Raw genomic sequence first — 6,009 nt, forward strand, 5'->3', positions numbered from 1 at the left:
CTGACTGAAGTCTCTGGCTTGTGCTTCTTCCCCCCAACCCCTAAGTGTATCATGGAGACAATCCATGTGTATTTATTGATGAAATAATATGTTGGGTTTTGTTTTGTTTTGTTTTAAGATTTTATTTATTTGAGAGAGAGCAAGGAGAGCACGCCAGCACAAATGGAGGCGGGGGGAGAAGCAGGCTCCCTGTTGAGCTGGGATCCCGACATGGGGCATGATCCCAGGACCCTGGGATCATGACCGGAGCCAAAGGCAGACACTTAACCAACTGTGCCACCCAGGCGCCCTATAATAATATGTTTGGATCATAAGCAGACGTTTGCCTTTTACACAGGCAATGAAAGAGTTTGGTAATGATGGTAGAGAAGTGATACACCTTGGGCATAGAAGTAATGGTTCCCCCCCCCCCCAAAAAAAAGAAGTAATGGTCCCAGTGCAAAATAAAAATGTGGAGTTTCTTGGTTCAAAAATAAAAATTTCAAGATGGTGAAGACAAAACATTAATAAGCTGAGTGCAGACACTCTCCCCTTTTAAAGTAAACTCTGCCCCCAAGGTGGGACCAACTCATGATCCCAAGATCAAGAGGCACGTGCTCTACCGACTAAGCCAGCCAGATGCCCAGTGTGCAAGCCCTTCTAAGCACGGAGTCCTGTGAAATCGACTCACACCCATGAAGCCAGCCTTGCACAGAAGCTACTGGAATTCCATCTAATCTAAAGAGTCTACTTTGGGGGATGTCTGGGTGGCTCAATGGTTAAGCATCTTCCTTCAGCCCATGGAGTCCCAGGATCAAGTCCTGCATCCGGCTCCCTGCATGGAGCCTGCTTTCCCTCTGCCTATGTCTCTGCCTCTCTCTCTGTGTGTCTCATGAATAAACAAATAATCTTAAAAAAAAAAAAAGTCTACTTTGTTTTATAGACATCCTCTTGCTCCTTGCCTGCTTTCCCTCTGCCTATGTCTCTGCCTCTCTCTCTGTGTGTCTCATGAATAAACAAATAATCTTAAAAAAAAAAAAAGTCTACTTTGTTTTATAGACATCCTCTTGCTCCCTGGAGGAGGAAGTGATAGTGTCTGACCCTAACAAGACTGCCACGGTATCTGGGTTGGCAGCTTCTGAGGAAAGGAAGATTTTTTTTTCTTCTTTTTTTACTTTTTTAGAGCAGTTCTAGGTTCGCAGCAAAACTGAGCCGAAGGTAAAGAGATTTCCCATATATCCCCTGCCCCCTGCACATGCATAGCCTCCCCCATTGTCAACATCCCCACCAGCACGGTACATTTGTCACAGTTGATGAATGCATCGGCACATCATCACCCCAAATCTATAGTTTAATGAGGCTTCATGACATACAACACTCTTGACGTACATTCTGTGGGTTTGGACAAATGTGTAATGACGTGTATCCAACATAGTATCATACGGAGCCATGTGGCTGTCCTAAAAGTCCTCTGCTCTCCCTATTCATCATCCTGCTCCCACCACTGACAATCACCATCTTACCTGTCTTCATACTTTTGCCTTTTCCAGAATGTCCCACAGCTGGGAAGAACATAGAGGCAAAATAAGTTACAACTCACAGATTCAAATGAAAAGACATAGATTGAGGCCCTGAAGATGAGAGGGAACCCAAGTAGTTTGAGGTCTAGAACCGTCCTCAGGTTTCTTTCATCAGAATTAATCAGCTTCAGTAGTTTTTGGCTTTGGACATTGCACAGCTCTGGCTGGGGAAGTTTTGGGGCATCTTAATTGACAAGACTGTGTGCAATGGGGGTCAAAACTAGTCCCCTGAAGAGAAACTGAAGCACTTTTACCAGAAGAGGAGTCAATTTTGTGGAGCATTTCAACAGCATAGATCTGCTGCCTCTGCTGGACACCATGCCCTCCGCTGGCACACCGAGGCTACTCCACTGACACTGGGGTCTCTGTCAGAATCCGGGCACGCTTAGTTTATCACAACCCTGATATGCTTGCTAGGGCCCTTAAGGTGCCACAGTTTGTGTCTCTGGATAAGATGGAGAATATCTCTCATCTCTTCGCAGTATATTCTTTCGTTGGAAGATGGTTGTTGAAAAGCTGTGCTTCTGAGGTTCCAATGTTGTGCCTCATTTTAAGACTTTCAGACCTGTCCATCTTTTTAGCCTCGTTGGGAGGAGGAATCGGTCTGCCAGCCACACCCCACACATCTGAGCACCAGCAGTGGAAACCTTCTAGGCTTAATGAGACTCCCCACTTACATTTTTTGTACATTTTTAAAAAGATTTATTTATTTGAGAAAGTTGGGGGAAGTGGCAGAGGGAGAGAGAGTCTCAAGCAAATTCCACGCTGCGCACAGAGCCCAATGTGGGGCTTGATCTCATGACCCTGAGAACACAACCTGAGCCAAAACCAAGCGTTGGACCCCACCACCCAGGCGGCCTAAGATTTTATTTTCAAGTAATCTCTACACCCAATGTAGGGCTCAAACTCACAACCCCCAGATCAAGAGTCACATGCTCTTCCAACTGAGCCAGCCAGGTGCTCCTATTTTGCACATCTCATTGGTCCCACTTGAAACATATTCTTTACCCAATCATGACCTTCTTTAAGACCAAGAACCTCACAAGTCTCATTATTCCTTGTGCCCTAGTTTTGAACTATGCCCGGTGGTTTGCAGTAACTGTTCTGTGTTAACTTTCTCTGGGAGTTATATAGGACTCCCATCTTTCAGACATCTGTTACTTCAATCTTACCCACAGTTACTAATCCATCTTCTGAAGATAGTGCTTTGATAACACCACCAATCTCTAATGGCTCCCATTTTTTAATAGGAAAAAAAATTCAAACTGCTTAGCCCTGCATTTAAGACCTTCTACAATCTTCCCTACCTACATTCCAATTCTGGCTTCTCATTCATTTCTTTTGTTTTGTTTTTTCTTTTTTTTTTTTTTTCCAAATAAGGTTTTATTTATTTATTGGAGTGAGAGAGAACATGAGCTGGAGGAGGGGCAGATGGAGAGGGAGAGGCATACTCCCAAGTGAGCAGGGAGCCCATGCGGGGCTCGATCCTGGGACTGCAAGATCACGATCCGAGCCAAAGGCATAGGCTTAACTGACTGAACCACCTCGACACCCCCTCCCTATTCATTTCTTAGAGGATATAAGTAAAAATAATATAGGTAGAGACCTTAACAGCACCTTGTATACAGTAGACGCTTGATTAAGTAGTAGCTTGATAGTGTTTGTTTTCATTTTGTTCTCATTGTTACTATTACAAGAACTGTTTGGTCACCTGGGCTACATGGATAAGTGAGTCTCTGCCCTTGCCAGGCTCAGCTAAGAGCAGAAGAGGCTGACAGAGTAATAACTGATTACAATGAAATATGGTGACTAAGTGGTGCGGTCTGTTCTGAGTGCTTAAGGGCCACAGAACAGGAAGGCTGCAGGAAGACCTCACTGAAGAAATGGTGAATTTGCCTTGAAGCATTAGTAGAAAGGCTTGTAGTTTTCTTTGTAGAGGTTTGCACATTTCATTTAGATTTATTCTAGAAAATATTGTTGTGAGACCTTTTTTGAAACTACAGTTTCCAACTATTGATGAAAGATAACTACTGAATTTTGTAAATTGAACTCGTATTTAGCAACCTTTCTGGACACAAAGATTGTAGGTTCTTTTTTGGTTTTCAAAGTATATAATTATGTTGTTTACAAACAGTGGCAGTTTTCTTTGTAGTTCTTACATGTTCAAATTCTTTTTCTTATCCTAGTACATTTGCTAGGTACAGTGCACAATTGTACAATTCAGCATAATGCTGGACAGGAGCACTATATGTGGGTATACTTGACCTGTTTCTGACCAAACTGGGAATTTCTTGGGATTCTAATGTTTCAAGTTAATTATGATGTCTACATTGTTTGTTAGATACCTTTTACCAGGTTAAGGAAATTTCCTTTTAGGTCATCGAGAATTTTTATTTTTTTTTTATTATTATTTTTTTATTTTATTTATTTATGATAGGCACACAGTGAGAGAGAGAGGCAGAGACATAGGCAGAGGGAGAAGCAGGCTTCATGCACCGGGAGCCTGACCTGGGATTCGATCCTGGGTCTCCAGGATCGCGCCCTGGGCCAAAGGCAGGCGCTAAACCGCTGCGCCACCCAGGGATCCCGAGAATTTTTATAATAAATGAGTTGAATTTTCTCAAATTCAGTGGAAATGATCATACATCTTCTCTAATTTATTATTGCTAGGGATTCCAATAGGTTTCTTAATTTGAAAATTTCTTGTACTCTTATCCACTTCTTCATGATGTATTTCTTTTCTTTCATGATGTATTTCTTAACACATTAACTCAAATCTATTTCCTTTTTCCTCCTGCAAACTTCCATTCCCATTGACACCAATATAATCACTCACTTGCTTCATCCCACCCTACATGCAAGTCTCAGAATAACAATACAAATAAAATATATCACCATCAGTGTGATTCCTGAAAAGTTTTGATTTGGGTTTTGCAGTTCCTCTTGTCCTATGATATATAAAATTTGTATTAGTCACTTACAGTCTAAGTGTATTGAAATGAACAGCTGTGGAATGTTTCCAGACTCTCGCTGCATCATTAAATTAGAAAAAAAATTTTTTAAACACAAAATTTTATTTATTCATGAGAGAGAGAGAGAGAGACAGAGGCAGAGACACAGGCAGAGGGAGAAGCAGGCTCCAGGCAGGGAGCCGGATGTGGGACTGGATCCGGGGTCTCCAGGGTCACACCCTGGGCTGCAGGTGGCGCTAAACCGCTGGGCCACCTGGGCTGCCCAGAAAAAATTTATGATCATGTGCTACATTTGAGCTATTGGATATAAGAAACTATAGGCACACATTAATTCAGGATTTCCTATTCCCCTCTCAAACTCATATTTGATGTATTGCATAATTGCGGTACCTGGGATAAATGATCCAGAATGACCTATACTTATTGACGCTGAGACTTCGAAAAGTATGATCGAAGTTTCCACTGCTATCTCCAACAGTCTTCCCAAATCATTCAATCGAAGCCTATATACCCTAAGGGTTTAACACCGTCTTTTTCAGACTCCCCTTGGTTCCCAGGGGTGTGTCTTCCTTTTTGCGACAATAAATGATAAACGATACTTCTCAATTCCTGCTATATGCTTGGTTTTATTTATTTAAAAAATATATTTATTCATGAGAGAGAGAGAGAGAGGCAGAGACACAGGCAGAGGGAGAAGCAGGCTCCATGCCGGGAGCCCAACGTGGCACTTGATCCCGGGACCCCAGGGTCACGTCCTGGGCCGCAGACAGACATGCAACCACTGAGCCCCCCAGGCTGCCCCACATTCTTGGTCTTAAATCCTCGGACACAAACTAAAAGACAGACCAACCGACGGCCATGGATTTTATTTCGGTTCTGATTTTAAGAGAAATCTGAAGAAATCTGAACACTTGGGTACTTGGTATTAAAGAATCCCTGTTTCCTTTTTAAAGGTAGGATAACGGTCTTGAAGGCAGATCCCCCCCCAAAGAGTAGTTATTATTTTTCAATTTATTATTATTTCTTTTTTAGAGATACACGTTTAAATACCTACAAGTGAAATAACAGGATGTCTGACACTGGCATCCCCGGGGCGGGGGAAAAACAGGTGAGACCTGCACAACTGTGTAAAGTCGACGAGTAAGGTTAATTTTTTTAAGTCTTTTTTTTTTTTTTTTAAGATTTTATTTATTTATTCATGAGAGACAGAGAGAGAGAGAGAGGCAGAGACCCAGGCAGAGGGAGAGGCAGGCTCCATGCGGGGAGCGGACGTGGGCCTCGATCCCGTGACCCCGAGGTCACGCCCTGGGCCGGAGGCGGCGCTGAACCGCTGAGCCCCCGCAGGGATCCAAGTAAGGTAGTATTTCCACTCTTCCACTCCTCTACGTGATCGAAATTCTCCTAAAGTCTTCCTTTCTTTAGGTTCCTTCTGGGAGACAGCAGTACTGCGAGATCCAAGCGTGGCGCCCCTAGAGCGC

Source organism: Canis lupus, chromosome 23 (genome assembly GCF_003254725.2).
Source record: "Canis lupus dingo isolate Sandy chromosome 23, ASM325472v2, whole genome shotgun sequence".
Lineage (NCBI taxonomy): Eukaryota > Metazoa > Chordata > Mammalia > Carnivora > Canidae > Canis > Canis lupus.